Source organism: Lathyrus oleraceus, chromosome 2 (genome assembly GCF_024323335.1).
Source record: "Lathyrus oleraceus cultivar Zhongwan6 chromosome 2, CAAS_Psat_ZW6_1.0, whole genome shotgun sequence".
NCBI classification, from domain to species: domain Eukaryota; kingdom Viridiplantae; phylum Streptophyta; class Magnoliopsida; order Fabales; family Fabaceae; genus Lathyrus; species Lathyrus oleraceus.
The window spans coordinates 313,342,734-313,362,864 of NC_066580.1; the positions used below are offsets into that span (position 1 = coordinate 313,342,734).

Consider the following 20,131-nt stretch of genomic DNA (forward strand, 5'->3'; position numbering starts at 1 on the left):
TATCATTGATCCATTTAATTTCCAATCAATACCTAAAACTATTAACTAAATCTAGATAATTAAACTTTTATAATTTAGTATTAAACTAATTTATAAATTTGTCCGACCATCAACTTCTTATCCTCTTCCGATGAAAGGAAAGAGACAATATCAATGTGTCTTAGTGTCTAACATATTATAATCTATATATAATGAGGTAACTAATATTTCTATTATTTCAAAATAGGCATCAACTAATATCGACTAATATAAGTTTATAGAAATTAATTAAATATATAATTAATTATCTAATTAAAAACTAATAAATGCTCTTATTTAATTCAAATTCTAATCGATTAAAATTTTAATAAATAATTGATATATATATATATATATATATATATATATATATATATATATATATATATATATATTATATATATATATATTATATATATATATATATATTATATATATATATATATATGTTGGAAATTGTTTTGCAATATTAGTTCCAAAATGACAAAAGAGTTAAATAGCATTTAATGCTTTGAATTCAATATTTTAGTTATTGTTTTGTTTGAATTTTGAATTCAATTTTCATATCTTTTCATGAAATAGTGTCATATATGAAACATTGTGTTTTATGGTGAAATGGTGTTGTTTCATCAAAGGTTGCAAACTTTTGAAACAACATCCATGTCTCCTATAAATATATGATTCTATTCAGAAAAATAACACAAGAACTAAAAACGTATTTCTCTTCCAAATTCCAGAAAAACCTTCCTTGCATTTCGGGTTCTTCACTTGTCTTGTGCAGACTCGAAATTAAGGCTGATATTATCCTGAGTGTTCTTGCATTTTCCAACTCTAAGACATAATAAAAGAGTGCTTGAAATACTTTTAAGGAAAGTGATTCTCAATCACGATTCAGTCCTGGATCCATTTAATTTTATCGAATTTTCTAACAATCTTAAAAGTATTAGTAACATAATGGCTTCAGACGCTGTTGTTTCAAGCATCAAAGTGATGAACCAGGATCTTGTCAAGTTAGATCGATTTGATGGAACAAATTACACAAGATGGCAAGACAAGATGACATTCCTATTGACTGCCCTGAAGGTTCACTATGTTCTTGATCCCGGCCTACAACCAATACCTGAACCAACAGAAAATGATTCGGAAGAACTCAAGAAGGAGCGCAAGAAACGCAAGGAGGACGAACTGCTTTGCCGTGGACACATTCTGAATACTTTATCTGATCGTCTCTACGACCTCTACACAGACAATCCATCGGCAACAGAAATATGGAAGGCACTAGAATTCAAGTTCAAGGCTGAAGAGGAAGGTACGAAGAAGTTCTTAATATCTAAATATTTCGATTTTAAATTCTTAGATTCTAAGCCCATTCTTCCCCAAGTGCATGAATTGCAAGTTCTGGTCAATAAAATAAAGGCAGTAAAAATAGACATCCCTGAGACCTTCCAAGTCGGTGCAATTATTGCAAAATTACCACCTTCATGGAAAGGCTACCGAAAGAAATTGTTGCACAGTTCCGAGGACTTCTCCTTGGAGAAAATTCAGAAACATCTTCGAATCGAGGAGGAATCGAAGGAGAGGGAGAAATCAGAACCCCCTACTCATTTCAAAACAAACGCTGTGACCAACAAGGGAAAGAAGAGACATGATGGCATGAAGAGTCATCTTGGACCAAAGAAAGAACATAACAAGTTCAAGAACTCTGGCGGTCATAAAGGTCCAAAGAACGGATGTTTCGTATGCGGTAAACCTGGACACTATGCTCGAGATTGCAGACAAAATAAAGCAAAAAATGAGATCAATGCAATTCGATCAGATGATGACATAATTGCTACAGTGAGCGAAATTATGGCAATCAAAGGAAAAGTTCAAGGTTGGTGGTATGACACTTGTGCTACGGTGCATGTTACTTATGACAAGGCTGCATTCAAAACCTATTCTGAAGCAATTGATGGACAAGAGGTACAAATGGGAAATGAAGTCCGCTCTAAAGTTGTTGGAACCGGTTCGGTCGAACTTAACTTCACTTCTGGAAAGAAAGTTACCCTTGTAAATGTGCTTCATGTTCCAGACATGAATAGGAATCTTGTTAGTGGGGATTTATTGGGAAAACCGGGTATTAAATCTGTATATGAATCGGGCAAACTTATTTTGACCCGTAATGGTGTATTCATTGGAAAAGGATATTCCGCAGAGGGAATGATCAAACTATGTACTAATGATAATATTATTAATGAAATTTCTAATTCCGCTTACATGCTTGATTCCGTTTCTTTATGGCATAATAGATTAGCACATTGTGGTATTAGTTCTATGACGAGACTAATTAAATCTGGACTAATTTCATGTAATATAAAGGATTTCAAAAAATGTGAATTATGTGTTGAATCAAAAATGATTAAGAAGCCTTTCAAAAGTGTTGAAAGGAAAACGAAATTACTTGATCTTGTGCACTCAGATTTGTGCGAATTTAATGGCATGTTGACACGTGGAGGGAATAGATACTTTATTACATTCATAGACGATTCCTCTAGATACACTCATGTATATCTCTTAAAGCATAAAGATGATGCACTTAATGCCTTTAAGACTTATAAAGCAGAAGTCGAAAATCAATTAAATAAAAGTATAAAGGTCCTTAGAAGTGATAGGGGCGGCGAATACTTTTCAATTGATTTTGATGCATTCTGTGAAGAGCACGGTATAATACATGAATGTTCGGCACCACGAACACCGCAACAAAATGGCATGGCAGAAAGAAAGAATCGAACATATCAAGAGATGATGAATGCCATGTTGATGCATTCTAAACTACCCCTTAACTTGTGGGGTGAGGCATTATTGTCCGCCTGTCATATAATCAATAGAATTCCGTTAAAGAAAACTGGTATATCTCCATATGAGTCATGGAAAGGCAGAGCACCAAATATCGGTTACTTTAAAGTGTGGGGGTGTGTGGCATACTACAAAAACATGGACCCTAAAAGAACCAAGTTGGGTCCTCGAGGAATAAGATGTGCTTTTGTAGGATATGCACAACACAGTAAAGCATATAGACTCTTAAATCTAGAATCTAATGTAATTGTTGAATCCCGGGATGTAGAATTCTTTGAAAACCTTATCACAAAGGATAAAGGATCGGAGTCGGCCACTAATAAAGAATCTCATGAAGATAACTCTTCTCGGATTGTAGAAATACAAACTGAAGGCACTCCTATAATCATTGAACCACAACCCGAGCCTAGGATAAGCAAGAGAATTCGGAAAACAAAGAATCTAGGACCAGATGAGATTGATTCTCAATCTATTTCCTTTTATCTTGTTGAGGGAAATTGTAAGAACTTTGTTCAACGCATTCCGATTATTCTTCAAGTGGAAGATGATCCAAAAACTTATAAGGAAGCAATAACTTCAAGGGACTCCACTTTTTGGAAAGATGCTATCCAAGATGAAATGGATTCAATTGTATCAAACCACACTTGGGAACTTGTTGACTTACCTAAGGGATCAAGGCCCATTGGATGCAAGTGGGTGTTTAAGAAGAAATACCATAGCGATGGTACTCTAAACACTTATAAAGCCAGATTAGTGGCAAAAGGATTTAGACAGAAAGAAGGCATAGATTACTTCGACACATACGCACCAGTAGCAAGAACAACTACTATTAGATTGTTGTTTGCCTTAGCATCTTTGAATGATCTTATAATCCATCAGATGGATGTTAAAACAGCGTTCCTAAATGGAGATCTCGATGAGGAAATCTACATGGAACAACCGGAAGGCTACCTGCTTCCTGGAAATGAACAAAAGGTGTGTAAACTTGTCAAATCCTTATACGGACTAAAACAAGCACCAAAACAGTGGCATCAAAAATTTGACTCTGTAATACTCTCAAATGGATTTATTCCTAATTCTTGTGACAAGTGTTTATACACAAAGACGTGCAAAACCACTGTAATATTCCTTTGTCTCTATGTCGACGATATGTTGATCATTAGTAATGATTTAAAAGGAATCTTAGAAACAAAGAAGTTTCTAACATCCACTTTCAAGATGAAAGATCTTGGACTTGTTGACACAATTTTAGGGATCAAGGTTAAGCGAAATAGTGGGGGTTATGAACTTAGTCAAACCCACTATATTGAGAAAATGCTTGATAAGTTTAAACATCTAAACTTTAAGGAAGTAACCACTCCATTTGATCATGCCAACAAACTTCAAAAGAATAATGGAAGATCAGTGGCTCAATTGGAATATGCAAGTGCAATAGGGTGTCTAATGTACCTAATGCAATGTACCAGACCCGACATATCATTTGCAGTCAGTAAAATGAGTCGATTTACTAGTAATCCAAGTAATGAACATTGGAAGGCAATTACAAGGATTTTTGGCTATCTACTGAAAACCAAGGACCTTGGTCTTCACTATGGAAGGTTCCCTGCCATATTAGAAGGATACACTGATGCGAGTTGGATATCTAATATTGGAGACCATAAATCTACAACTGGATGGATATTTACACTTGCTGGTGGAGCAATTTCTTGGAAGAGCAAGAAACAAACATGCATTACACTTTCGACCATGGAATCAGAGTTTGTGGCTCTCGCTTCCGCCGGTCAAGAAGCGGAATGGTTGAGGGATCTTCTGTTGGAAGTTCCATTGGCTAAAGACAATGTCTCAAAAGTGATGATACATTGCGATAGCCAAGCCACATAAGCAAGAGCATTCAGCGAAGTGTATAATGGAAAGTCTAGACATATAGGACTCAGACATTCGTTCGTAAGAAAATTGATTAAGGATGGAATCATTTCACTCACCTACATACGAACATGCTATAACTTAGCAGATCCGTTTACTAAGCCACTGGCCAGAGACTTAGTACGAACAACCTCGAGAGGAATGGGGTTGAAACTCCTTAAATAAAGGTTCCGACAGCGGCAGCAACCCAATCTTATGTTAACAAAACATTAACTTCAAGATTCAATGGGTAACAACAAGTCGTTGAATTGGATGTAAGTCAAGAATTTGGGAAATAAGGTTGACTGTGTTGAATTGAGGGTTGAGGTTTCCAAAACCTCTTAATGAAGTTCATTAACGAAGAAGAGTATCTATTGGAAAGGATGCTATATGAACCTCACCTATGTGAATTTTGAGATGGTGCCGTCTCAAAGTGAGAGTTGGAGTTTCTCTCATGAAAAATTCATGAAAAGGATAGCATATGGCCATAAATAAGTGCTAAGCGAGATATGTAAAGGAAGAACCTTTAAAGAGTGTGTGTAAGGTAACGCCGGTCTGATCCCATGGATTAATGGTTTAAAAGCTTTGCTACCAAACATTCCGATTAAACTTTGCGTTATCCTCACTAAGGTTAAGTTTAAAATCGAAAGATACCTAATTGTATTAACACTTTTTATATTTCACTATCTGGAATGATTTTTGTCATTATTAGAACTAGTGGGGGATTGTTGGAAATTGTTTTGCAATATTAGTTCCAAAATGACAAAAGAGTTAAATAGCATTTAATGCTTTGAATTCAATATTTTAGTTATTGTTTTGTTTGAATTTTGAATTCAATTTTCATATCTTTTCATGAAATAGTGTCATATATGAAACATTGTGTTTTATGGTGAAATGGTGTTGTTTCATCAAAGGTTGCAAACTTTTGAAACAACATCCATGTCTCCTATAAATATATGATTCTATTCAGAAAAATAACACAAGAACTAAAAACGTATTTCTCTTCCAAATTCCAGAAAAACCTTCCTTGCATTTCGGGTTCTTCACTTGTCTTGTGCAGACTCGAAATTAAGGCTGATATTATCCTGAGTGTTCTTGCATTTTCCAACTCTAAGACATAATAAAAGAGTGCTTGAAATACTTTTAAGGAAAGTGATTCTCAATCACGATTCAGTCCTGGATCCATTTAATTTTATCGAATTTTCTAACAATATATATATATATATATATATATATATATATATATATATATATATATATATATATATATATATATATATATATATATATATATATATAATTAAATATTTAATAAATATTCAAATGCGTGTCTCATATTTTATATCATTACTAGAATCAAGAATACCTTCAAAATAAAAAGGAATGATGAAGGAATACCAAAAAAGCAAGGTTAAACTAAAGCCAATAACCATGGAAGAATTATATAATCGTTAAAATCTAACAATATAGAATCATCTATAATCTAAAATCTATAAAAGTCTACTCTATTATGTAACGTCATACCTAATAAGTATGGGAGGAAAATTAGGTCCAACCAAACAAAATCTACATTAGTAGCTCCATGGGAAGTTAACCTACAAATTGGATAGAAATAAATAGAATTATTCCTTTCAAAAAGTCATTATATATATTTTTGTCTGATTATAAATATATATTACGTGTTATTTTTATGTATAGACTATGGTACAATTTCGTTACCAAAAGAAATACAAGTGATAAAAAAGAAGTTGAATCATAGATTAAAAACGAGTATGCATGTAATTGGAGCGTGGCTTGCACGGTTTCAACATAGTGGTTAGGTTGATCATTACAATTTGCGATGATTGAGTAGCACATGCATATATATATTACGTGTTACTTTTATGTATTAGCTATATATGGTAGAAATAATAAAAAACATTAACTTTTTTGGGAAGAAACAAAATAAAATACGTGAAAATTGAAGCAGTAGGTATGTATCTGTCTCAACAACTTCTTTTAATAATTTGGACGAATATTTTGGTGAGTTTTTGTTGTCATTTAACAATCTCATCTTTTATTTTATAATAAGTTAAAAAGAAGAGTATTCTCTTGTTTCGAATTTCGAGCTTTTTAAGATTTGACTCATTTTGATGGATAACCAAAAGTGTTTGCATCTTAAACATCGATTATTTTGTTGGATTAACTATTAGTAGTTGTTTGATTTGGTTCTTATTTTAATCGTTAACATTGTTTTGCACGCGTTGATTTAAATTCTCGGTTTTCTGACCAACGAATATTTAACTTCATCAACAAACACGGCACTCATATATTGACCTTAAAATAATGTCATGTACTATTAAAGTCCAACGCATACTGTGACTTTTTAAATAAATAATTCAAAGAAGATACTAATGAACAAATTATATCCAATATATATAGTGAAATGATTGAATTCAAGTAATTAAAGAAATTCACTTAAATTTAACTTCTTTTTTTCTAGTAGACATTTTAGTGTTTTAAAATTTGGCACGGAGGTCTGATCCGATCAATCGGATATATCAATCTGATAAAAATTATAATTATAATTTGTGAAAATTGATGTAATCCGACAAATTTATTGATCATATCAGATTTTTTAAATTGACAATTTAATCTTTTATGTTTATTTTTTAAATTATCAAAACAAAATACTTTTGGGTTGGGAGTAAAAAAATTGAAAGAAACTAAATCTTTCCCCTCCCTCACATTTTAAAAAATCTTTTGAAACCAATTCAATGTATTGTTATAAATTTATTGTATATTGTTTGTTTGCAAGTTGAAAATTGATGTAATATTGTTATTTAACTTATTTGTTTGAATAATCTTATAGGTTTTTTTTAGATTATGGAATTATGAAATTTATGTCAAAAAATTTATTTCATGAATATTTTTTATTTTTATTTTGTATGAATCAGGTTAGTAGTCTTGTGGTCCGACGAGTGAATCATTGGTTCGATCAATAATCCGGTAATTCAGTGATTTGATTGGGTTGATGGACGTCCGAGTTTTAAAGCATTGTGATATCTTATCATCTCTGAAAATATGTTGTCGGTTAAAACATAAATGTTAATTTATCTGATTTAAGGAGTAACCCTTAGATCGGGTGGACGTGGTGTCATGGCATGGCGATCCATTGGCTAGTTGAGAAGGGGCATGCTAGATGGTGTATGGATTCTCACTCAACCAAACATGAGTTTGAAAAGGGGTCTGATTTGTTGAATTTATGACTCTCACTCGACCAATCGTAGAAGCTTGGAAGGGAGTCGATCGTGTTGAAGATAAGGATCATAACATAAATATGTACCATTTTCAAACAAAAAATGTTAGTCAATACATAAATAACCTTTTTAGTTTATGGGGAAGTTAAATTGTCCGTGGTGTTTAACCAGCTAATTTGGTCGTATGTGAGTCCATCTCGATGAAGTATATGTCTCATTTTTCTTCGCATTAGGACCTTGAATGATGGTTCACATGTCATCTGATGAAACAATTAAAACAAATTGAAAGCTAACAACATCGAGTGTTAGTGCTTTAGAGAGTTATTAATTGATTTAACCCATATAAAATGTTTGAATCATTTTTCTGAAATAAAAAACTATGAACGCTCTTTTCATCAGAGTCGAGAAGTCAAGTGATATAAATTAGTTTTTAAGTTATATAATCACTCATTGTCCCAACCAAGGAGTTAAGTGAGGTATCTAACTTTGTTATTATTTAGGATATTATTAGTCATTTTTATCTGCAAAATATTTGATAATATAATTGTATTGAACATTACATATAAAAGTAGAAACATCGACTAATTAATGATATGAATCTCATGATTTAAAGGAGTTTTTCTCGTAGGGGAACTTACATATGGATGTGAGGATAAGACCGTTCTCTCGAAGTTTTCATGTTTTGAAATTGTTTTCTTTCATTTTTCTCTTCCAAGAAAAATAATATAAATACATGGATATTTAGTTAATGTAGCTCTTCTAACAATAACAACATTAACACATGCATATCTATATCATTATATATCAATTAACAAAGTCGATGTGTGTAGATTGTGTAAGAACTGTAAAATCAATGGTGTCAAATAATATATTAAAATTCAAGTAGAGTAGTTGTGACTTATCATAGTCGTTAGGCATTTGATTTGTTGGAGGGATGATATTATCCTCATACGGGGTCGTTGAATTGCACAGTGAAAACCCGATGTCGTTTTCATATGAGGTCGAGGTAGATTTGCACATTTAAATGCTTATGCAATCTCCCAAGGAGGTTGATGTTGGATTTAAGTCGTTGGAGACCCTTGTAAACCTTATGCCATTAGGGGACGTACGCATTATGCTTTACGCTTTTGAAGGCAATGGTCATCTTTAAAAGAGTATACAGATTTATCATGATGAATAATGGATCATGGGCCTTATACCATCATCAGACAATGTGATACTTTTGACCATCAATAGACTAAGTTTCCAACTTTATGAGGATTCATCGGTCTATTTTACTTTATATGTATACACTTAGTTGACATAAGATTCACTTTATTCCCCTTAAGCAATTTAAAATAAGAAGCATTTATTAGGACCAATGATCTATGTCTTTTGATTATCAAGTATCGTTACTGAAATTATAAATATGGAATAAATAAAATATAGAGTCATTTGTACTTATCTTTTTAGGTTTCGTGGCGACCTTGGCCAACGTTAGTGTCATATGAGGTTGATAATTGATATACTAAGAATGAATTGGTTTATTTTTTTGGATTCTTTTTAAACAATCATTGGTGAGCATACATAGCCTTCTTGGTTATCTTGTTGAATTGGCCTTACCTTGACACTTGTCTTTTATGTTTGTGGCATTTTATCCAGTCGTCTCCTTATAGATGATTCTTCGTGTATCTATGATGTTAATAATCATTTCCCCATTTTTGAATCATACTATATGAAGTTTGCAGTAGATAGAACATAAGATATGTGGCACAATCCATATGGAGCTTTCAAATACTCTTTGGTGAGTGCATGTGACCTCTTATGTTTCTTGAAATATAAGTCAAAACAACTAAAGTGAAAGAAAAATATTCCTTGGCAAATGTATATAACCTCTTATGTTATAACTCTAATGAAAGAAAAGTATTCCTTGGAAATGTAAAATGTAATTTTCTCATGTTATATTGAGGAAGATGAAATAATAATAAATACTTTGCGTTGTCGCCATCATGTGGCTTTATCATTGTTGTTGCTTGCTCCCTCATAGTGTCTTTGAGATTATGATTATTGAATGACCCAATAAAGAACAAGCACATTTGCATAAGGAATAGAAGGCACAACAGGTGCATTTCATAAGACCTTGACTTATTTCTTTTTATGCATATTAAACACTTAGAGCTGCAACAACATATCTCTTATGACCAAGGATACTATTTATACAATCTACACATCATGAAAACAGTTGCACCAAAAATCACTTTTAAGGTAACCAACTCTCCTACATTGTTTTTAACATTCTTGAAATTTTGTGTTTGCTCTGTCTCACAAACCCCTCTAGGAACAATAATGACACCTTGAAGTTTCTATTATCATAAATCTTTTAATACTCATTGAGTCTTCAACCTTCTTACACCAATATTTTATCTCAGATTCAACTTGTAACCTTAATAACTTATTAGATTTCAAGAGAATAATCCTTACTTGTTTTGCAATTACAGATCATAATGATAAAGTAGTGGTTACACAAGAAAAACTTTACCAAGTATTTACTTTCTCGACACTAAAATTATATTTTAAGTGTATGTGAAAATTTGGAGCTTGGTAAGAGTAGAAGAGAAGGTAATATTCATGATTCTCGTGTGTTTTCAAATGAACACATGTCCTTTTTTTATAGTAAAACATTTAGCCAAAAAAAGAAACTTTGGAAGGCTCGAATTCACTCCATAATCCATCATGTTGCAGCCATAGTCAATTATGATCTAGAAAATTACGAAAAATGTATTAGCTCACAAGCATAATTTATTACTTAGGTCTCCTTAATCGATTGTCAAGCGAGTTTTCCTCACAATCGATTACATAAATTCCATGATCAATTATAGGCTCAAATTTGATTTATAATTGATTATATAAACTTCATAATGGATTATACTCCAGTTTAAATTATTTTGGCCATATCCAAAGTGGTTTTAGAAGACATTTTGAAAATATATGAAGTTTGAAAATAATTTTTAGTGTGTGTGTGTGCGCGCGCGTGTGTGCGGGTGTGTACGGGCGTGCATGCGTGTGTGTGTGACCTTTTTACTTTAAGATAAACACATGCAATATTACAATTATGATCCTATAGAAAAAATAAGACAACATAGCACATGATCACAATGTGCGCTTTTAGAAGATGCAATTATTTCTTAATTATGTTCTTTAGTATTTGATTCTTTTGAGCTAAACATCAGAAATTCTCGCTTTTTGATTTGATTCAAAATTTCGTATTAGTTTGATTATATTTATAGTATTTTTCTTGGATCCCTTTGTCATTGTCAAAACCTATTATACATGTTAAGCCCATAGAACCATATTATCTCTCTTTTTGATAATAATAATGCATCTCTTAGGGAGGTGATTTAATAGAGTTTAAGATGAAGAGAGAGTTTGGAGTTTTAACTCCCTCTAACTTATATAGAGATTATATCCCCCCTCCTTAGAGTATACTTCTTCCCTTTTGGTATTATCAAAAAGCGGGAAACAAATAAGCACAAACCAATGCATAAAACACATAGAACAACAAGAAGAAAAAATTAGTATGTAGAAGAAGAATCACATAGAGAAATTTAATCAATGCATGAATGATTTATATTACTTATTAAATTCTTGTGAAAAGGAAAATTTCCTTTGAAAGAGGTTTAGTAAAAATATCTTTCAACCGATTAGATGAATTCACAAACACATTTACGTAATCCCTTTTTCAACATGATCATTAATAAAGTGCTACCAAATCTCAAACTATTTCATCTGAGATTAAAGTGTCAAATGTATGTGCACATCCCTAATACATTTATGGGGAACACCCCAATGCAGTTATTTTATTGCTTGTCTTATCATTTTCATCTTTGATTTGCTATTGATTCAAATCTAAATGAAATTTTCAACCGTTTTTCAGTGCTTAATATCAAGCACATATAAAACCTTTTTGTTATCATTTCTCAAGTAACAAATCATAGCGAGTATCATAATCAACATTGTGAATGTGTGAAAAATCAATCTCCTCTGTTTTAAAAAGTTCAAAGTTTTTGCAACAAAATTCTTGCATCTTCAACTTCAATTTGATTCAGATCTTGATAACGAGAGATTTGTAATTAATTGAAGGAGGCGCATTCTCGAAACTAATCATTCTTAAATATTTGGCTGATATTTTCAGGTTGTTTTCAAGATTGAGGTTATTGTCATTGGTGATGACGAATTTCATTAAAAAGAAGCAAGTTATTCTCTCCAAAGTTGCCTTAGTAGTGACTGTGTGGAAGGCTAAGGATAAGGTGGAGTTCTTCTCAAATCTTCAGACAATTCATCGCTGAAGGAATCAGTAGGATCAAGGGGTTTATTGTTACACACGAAGGCTTGGAGAAAACTAGTGATATTGGAATATTAAGAAGCATCAATCGAGTAAATATTATGTATAGAGTTTGGAATTGTGCTATATATAAGTCAAGATCCAGATATGAGATTTTAATTTTCTCACCTATATTGTGGATTGAGGATCATATGAACTCTTAAAAATATTTTTCAAATAAAAAGAAATTATGCAGGTCCCAATGAGAAATCATTGAAGAGTGCACATATGGAAAGTAAGGATGAACGTCGAAGCACTATAAATCTCAGTGTCATGTATCTCTCTCTCTCTCTTACTCTTACATTTAATTTCATAGTATTGACATGCTTAGGTATTTCATTATTGATATGGATTTAGTTGATCTTCCTTTATATGGGGGGAAATTCACGCAGCATAAGGTGGATGGCTCATGGATGAGTAGATTGGACAAATTCCTCATTTTAGAGCATTTGTTGAAAGCTTGAAATTTGGATTGCCAGTACGTTGGTTGTAGGGAAATCTCAGATCATAGTCCAATTTGGTTGAAAGGTAGTGTGAGGAATTGGGGTCCTAAGCCATTCAAGTTCTTCAATGCTTGGGTGGATCATAAGGAGTTTCTTCCTTTTGTCTCAAAGTCTTGGGGCTCTATGAGTTTTAAAGGGAGTGTTGCTTATATTCTTAAGGAAAAGTTGAAAAATCTCAAGAATCTCCTCAAACAGTTAAATCTTGAGGTGTTTGATACCATTGATTTAAAAGTGAGAGAGGCAGTTTCAAATCTTTATGATCTGGATATCAAGGCATAGGGGGTGGTTAGAGAGGTTCCAGATCAATTGAGGGATAACTTGAAGCAAGCTTCCTCTTTTCTTTGGCATCAGCTAAATTCTATGGAAAGTCTATTACAACAGAAATCTAGGCACAAATGGATTAATAAGGGTGACTATAATTCAACCTTATTTCATAAATCAATGAATTATAGATTCAGAGTTAACATGATTATGGGATTAGAGTCTCCTTCAATATGGATTGAGAAAGCAGAAGAGGTGAAGTTCTTGGAAAAGAGTTGCTTTGAATTGCTTTTTTTAACATGAAGATAATGGTCATACTTTGAAATGTGTTTCCTAAAGTAGCTAATCTAGTGAGTATCGTTTTCCTACTATTTTCAATTACATATATCATGAGTTCCACTTGTTGCTTTATTCCTCACAACAACAAGCTTGCATCCTTTTCTAAGTTGATCAACCAAAGAATCAAATTTATAACAATATAATGCATGATAAAATAAAACACTATAAACACATCATTTAACACAAAAGACTACTTCATATTAACTTCATATTTCTCAACATAAGGAGTTTAGATCATGATGAGCTTAGTACGTACATCGATACTGGATCCCGAGCTAAATAATCTTAAACACATAATGAAAAAGAAATGAAAACCTAAGAGAAACTTCTTCGTTTTCTTGTAATCTTCAATTAGCAAGAGATGGGTTCTGTCACGCCAGATGCTTGTAGCTTATACTTGAGATGAAGAGATAAGAATCTCTCCATACTAATTTAACTTACTTTCAAACCAATCTTTACCAAGTGTTTATCTCCGAGATTTTGAACCTTTTTGCATTTCCTCAAAGACGTACTTTTATAGTCAACTTAATCTAGGGTTTTTGTGGTGTCTTGGATAATGGGCTTTTGAATACTTATGATTTTTGGCCCAAAATAATCAACAAGTCTCTCTCATATTCCTCCTTTTTGTATCATTGTTGAACAAGGTACAACATCATGTGGGAGACAAAGCATTGTGTGGTAGGTTAGTGGCACAGGGAATTACCGGCGGTGCCTTATAGTAGTCCTTTGTAGTAGAGAGAGAAGTTTTGCATTATAATGGTTGTACTATCGTGCATACTTTTGTCTTCTAGCGTCTTGATATTATCTCTTTCACTTTTTTATTCCTATGCGCTCCAATTCTTTGGTTGATGCCACATATGCCCTAAAGTTATGAACATTCATTCTCTCCATTCTTCATTGCATCATACTCTCATATCAAAGTTGAGGTTAAGGTGATGCTTCAATACTGTCGTGCCAGGACTTATAAAAAATCATCTTTACACAAGTAACAAACACATAAAAACTCACAAATGAGAGCACCTATTATGCTCTTTAAAATTTCTAAAAAATAGAAAAATGCACTAAATTAAACTAGTAAATTATTAAATTAAAAAGATAAAATCAATTATTAAGGACTATAATACATCATAAATAGTGAGTTATCAGCGCCTTGGCCATTTGAGTGAGAAAGGACTCAACGTTCTTGCAAAGAAACATTTTCTTCAGATGAAAGGTACTCCTTTAAATACAGTTTCCTTTAATAGTAATTATCCTCATAGGAGGAAAAGTATTTTACATTTAGCTCACACTGATGTTTGCATGATGGATGGTAAATATTTAGTTGGTGCGTCATTTTTTGTTACTTTTATTGACGACCACTATAGAAACATGTGAGTTTTTGTTGTGGAATCTAAAGACCAGGTACTCGGTGTTTTCAAGCACTTTCATGCAAGTGTTAAAAGAGAATAAGGAAGGAGGTTGAAATGTGTCAGAGATGATAATGGTGGTGAATATGGAGGTCCATTTTCAAGAGTATTGTAAAGAGCATGGAATCATGCTCGAGAAGATCATTCTAAAGACGCCTCAACATAATGGAGTTGCAAAGAGAATGAATCGTACAATTAATGACAAAATCATGTGTATGATCTCTCATGAAAAGTCATCAAAAGCCTTTTGGGGTGAAACTTTGATAACTATAATGGATTTGATCAATATTTATCCTTCTACTCCACTTGATGGTGATGTTCCAGGCAGAGCACGAACATGGAAAGATGTCTCTCATGGTTACTTGAAAGTGTTTGTTGCGTGGCTTTTATTCACATTCCAAGAGATGAGAGATCCAAGCTTGATATAATATCTAAATAATGTGTGTTTATAGGTTATGGTCATGAAGATTTTAGTTATAGAATGTGGGATCCATTTGACAAGAAAATCATTAGAAATCGTGATGTCATATTTCTTGAAGACTAAATATTGAAGATTTTGATAAAAATAGAGATGCCAAAATTTGATGGCAGAAGTTACATTGATGTTTTGCCTAAACCTCTTAGTAGAAATTTTGTTGATAGGGGAGATATATAGGTTGATGATGAGAATGTAATCAATGACCAATAACCTTATAATCATGATCAAGTTGAAGAGGCTCCACTTGAGCCACCGATTGAACCTGACTTGAGAAGATCTACTAAAGAGTGTCAAGTTTCTCAGAGCTATCCTTCACACAAATATGCGATGGCCACTGATAGTGGAGAGACAAAATACTAAAAAGATTCCATTTCAAATGTTGATAAAGAAAAATGGTCGAAGGCCATGCAAGAAAAGATGAATTCCTTGCATTATAATCATACATGAGTTGGTGAAATTGCCTAAGGGTAGAAGTGCACTAAAAAATAAATGGATATACAAGATAAATACCAAAGAGAATAAATCCAAGATACAAAACAAGAATATTTGTGAAAGGTTTTAATCATAGAAAAGGTATTTACTTTGAAGAAATTTTCTCACTTGTGCTGAAGATGATATCTATTCGAGTTGTGTTGGGATTAACAACTAGCTTGAATCTAGAGGTTGAACAACTTAATGTGAAGAATGCATTCCTTCATGGTGATTTAGAGGAATATATCTATATGGAGCAACCTGAGGGCTTCAAAGTTAAAGGTAAAAAGAGCTTGTTTGTAGATTAAAGAAAAGTTTATATGGTCTCAAGTAAGCTTCATGACAATGGTACAAAAAGTTTGATTCTTTCATGGAAAGAAATGATTATGGTCAAACTAGTGCTGATGATTGTATGTTTGCAAAGAAATTCTCTAATGGTGATTATATTATTCTCTTGTTATATGTTGATGACATGTTGATTGTTGATATCATGTAGCTCCTCCTCGCTAGACTTGATAATCATGTTATGCATATAAACTTATGACGTTTAACCTATTTATTTTTTAAAGACATTGTTTATCATCCTCTGGTATGTCACTCATGCATTCTTCAGGATGAAGGGAATCATATTGTATAGATAGTTGCCTCGCTCAGTCATGAAGGTTGTTTTCTCTCTGTATGACTAATACACGGGTATCTGGTTATAATCAGGGTACGCATCCATGAATGACATGATTTTGTAACCGGCTGAACTATCTACTATATTTTCTATGTTTGGAAGTGGATACGAAGCTTTAGGGCACACCCATTTAAGATCAATGTAATAAACACATATTCTCCACTTTCTTGATGCCTTTTTTTACTAGTATGACATTAGATATCCATTTAGTGGTTGCCTCATCCTTCTAAATGGACAACTGCCTTCTTTGCTTGGCCACATAATGGATGTAAGGATCTATATTCAACAAATAGTTTATTGCGTCAAGATCAAATCATGTCATCTCGATGAGAGAAATTTTGAAAAGGTCTGTATTGGCTCAAAAACACTAAACGAGTCCCTTCTTCACCCATATAGACTGATTGTGTTAGGTCATCATTAAGTGGGATGCTTTCAAACTCGCCATCTAAAAACGAACTTAAGGTTTTACTCTTGACTCCCATTGATGAATTAAGTTAATCGCCCTATAAGATTTCATTTTCTCATATGTCAAAGCTGACCACGCCAATTGCTTCACAAACATTCTTCTTCCTCCTCATAGAGGTGACGACGATCATCGAAGGGTTCTCTAGTATTGTTTCGTATATGCGGAGAGCGCCATGTAAATCAGTTGGACTGACTATCGACTCACCCGAACTGTTGTAATATTTCATCTTCAAATGGACCATGGAGGCCATTGTGTCTAACATCGCCACAAATAACCTTCATAGGATGTCACTATAGACATTTTCATAAGGGATGATGAGGAAGCACATCTTCATAGTTCTCTTGCTTGTACCTTCTTCGAAAGAGACCAGTCAGTCTATGGTTCCACATGGACGAGTCAATTAGTCATTGAATTCCAGATGATTCTCACCCTTCAAACAACTTTAAATCTTGCACCCATAGTCCTAATCCCATGAATACTGTGAGATACATCAGGTCGCATGAGCTTCTGTCATTGATGAAGATCCCTGATACTGAGTGATTGACTATGATGACGATTACAACCACATAAATCTTCACATTAGAAGTTCCAGTGTGACGATTTGAGTGAGCTTCGTGGTGGAGCCCATTTCTTGCAAGAAGATCTGACACCAACTGTGTCAAGAAAAAAGTAAAAGACGACGTAGATGCTGGATAAGCTATAAAATTTTTGGTAACTGGATTAGAAGTCATTTTCTCCATTTGAGTGTAATAGTTTGAGTGTTATCTTCCTTGTTGCTGACAATTCCCACACACGGGGCCAATGTTATGGTCGACCTGAAGTCGGTGCCATTATGGCTACAAAGTATTATCGACTTAGGGTGTGAGAACCCTCACGATATTGTCCTTAAGAAAAGGTGCATTGTTGGGTTGAGATGATATATGTTGTATATAAACTCCGCTTAGTCTCGATTTCTAAGTAATGTGGGACTATTTTGGGCCGCTTAAAACAATTTCCCTTTAGTCGAGGCGGGGGGGGCACAATGTGAACTTCAAGTTCTAAAAAATGACACAAATGTTCCGCTAGGGAACCATAAATTCTTGGTGAAATGATGGAGTAGAGTCTTGATATCGTAGAACATATCTTCGGTACGATAACATGGGTGTGGATCTGGAAGGTTAACAATTTAATGCTCAAGTCAGTAAAAGAATGAGAAGTAAATGTGATTAAAGGTTCAGAGAGTACCTTAGGTTTTACATGAGATACCATATATACGAGGGTTGATTATGGACGTCCCTTACTTTTTGGTATAAGGTGAGAGAGATTGTTTGATGATATATAACAGTGGGTAGCAATCCATGACGTGGATATATTGTGGAGATTCAGAACAAGATTACAATGTATCTTTATTGTTTTGTTGAAGTAACTTTGAATGATGACCAAATCTTCCTTTTTTGAGACAGTGGTCAGCTTAGTACAATTTTATTATTCTAATTGATATTTAAGTCATAGGAAAATTGTCTCGTGTCTAACAATTTATACCCGTTACAACAAGAAACAAATGATAATATCACATATCTTTGTGAAAAACCACAATTTCAAACCCTTATCATAATTGTTATTCTTCAAAACAATAATCAATCAAATAACTAATCACAATAAAAAAATAAATTAGCACTCAAACACAATTATTAGTGAAAACAAATTAATTTATTGCGCGATAAAACTCTGCACATCATGTAAATTAAGCAATATATATTTTTTAATTCTTAAGGCATGATAGTAATTTCATTCAAAATATGGGGGGTAAGAATAAAGGGGTGGAGTTGCCAAGTAAATTGTTGTTTATAATATGTGTTTTCCAAAGTATTTGGGCCGAAAACAAAATAGCCCAGGTACATTTGCAGTTTTTGCAATATATCCAACTTCCAACGCCATCTCTCGCTGAATTTCAGACCACGGCAGCCACCTCCAAGTTCAATTCTCATAAACCCTAATTTTGGTGTCGCCCTATAAATCGAAACCTACTGCACTATCTCTTCAAACAAAATTTCAATCAAATTGCGTTTTATGCTTGTTCTAGATTCATCACTTTCAAAACTATTCTGTTGTGTTTTGATTTGATTGGATGTTTTTTTTTGCATTGAGTTTTAGTTTTAAATTAGTGCGGTGACGATAGATTTTGTGGACTAGAGTTTCTGATCTGGGAATCTTCACCCACTGTTTGATTACAAAACCCTTGGCTGTCTGAGCACTATTTCATTGTTGTCACGTAATTATTAGCTTTTAGTTTTCTCCAATTAATTGATTTTTAATATGTAGTTCTTTTTTCTTCTGATAATCGTTTTGATGTATTTTTGTTGGCTTATGATGATAATTTAATTATCTTAGCGGATTTCAGTGAGATTCCAATCAATGATCTCAATGTTACACACACTCAGGCCACTGTCTTTATTTTTACTTATTTTGTTTTATTGTTTGGTATAATCTGCTATTTGTTTGTTCGTGAAATGATCCTTTGGCTATATTTTGCTTACTGCTATGCAGTTTCATGGGTTATTTCATCATTAGTTTGGATCTGTTAAACTTCAAACGATTGTTGAATTGATTGGTTCATTAGAACTTGTTATAATCTGGTAAATGCTCACAATATTGAAAATTGTTCATTATAGCCGGAGTTGGATTCTCTTAAATTCAATTTAAGGATATTGACTTTTTTTTTTACCACGTTAGGATTTTGGAATATTCATAATGGTGGTTTTATTTCGGTAAAGTTTGAATTTCATACAAATTGTCAAGTGGAGAAGGGTGCAAATTGCTCATTTTGGTTTCCATTTCTAAGATAAATAACCGATCAAGGATCTCATTTTATGGTTTATATCTTTGATTACATGTATTTATAAAATCATAGTTAAAGTATTGGCTAATAAATTGAATTAAGTGATGGGTTCCATCATTTTAGAGATGCAATTAGCTTTCATTGCAGGTAGGAAGATTTCTGAATGGGTGTTGGTGGCAAATGAAATTGTGACATTTCTAAAAGAAAGAAGTGATTGTCTTCAAAGTGGATTATAAAAAGCATACTATTCGGTGGATTAGAATTTTATATTTTGCATGAGTGAAAAAGTAGGGTTTTATGAGAAGTTAAGAAATTGGATTTTATAATGTTTAACGTCTGCTCGGTTTTTTTTAGAG

At 33.0% G+C, this 20,131-nt stretch overlaps 2 non-coding genes across 2 annotated transcripts; both read left to right on the top strand.

Moving 5' to 3' along the window:
* Positions 1–19,096: 19,096 nt before the first annotated feature.
* On the top strand, positions 19,097–19,195 carry LOC127124740 (small nucleolar RNA Z157/R69/R10). Its single transcript, XR_007804204.1, has one exon. It is a non-coding gene; the product is annotated as a small nucleolar RNA Z157/R69/R10 (small nucleolar RNA).
* Positions 19,196–19,297: 102 nt separating this feature from the next.
* Positions 19,298–19,381, top strand: LOC127124743 (small nucleolar RNA R11/Z151). Its single transcript, XR_007804209.1, has one exon. It is a non-coding gene; the product is annotated as a small nucleolar RNA R11/Z151 (small nucleolar RNA).
* Positions 19,382–20,131: the final 750 nt, after the last annotated feature.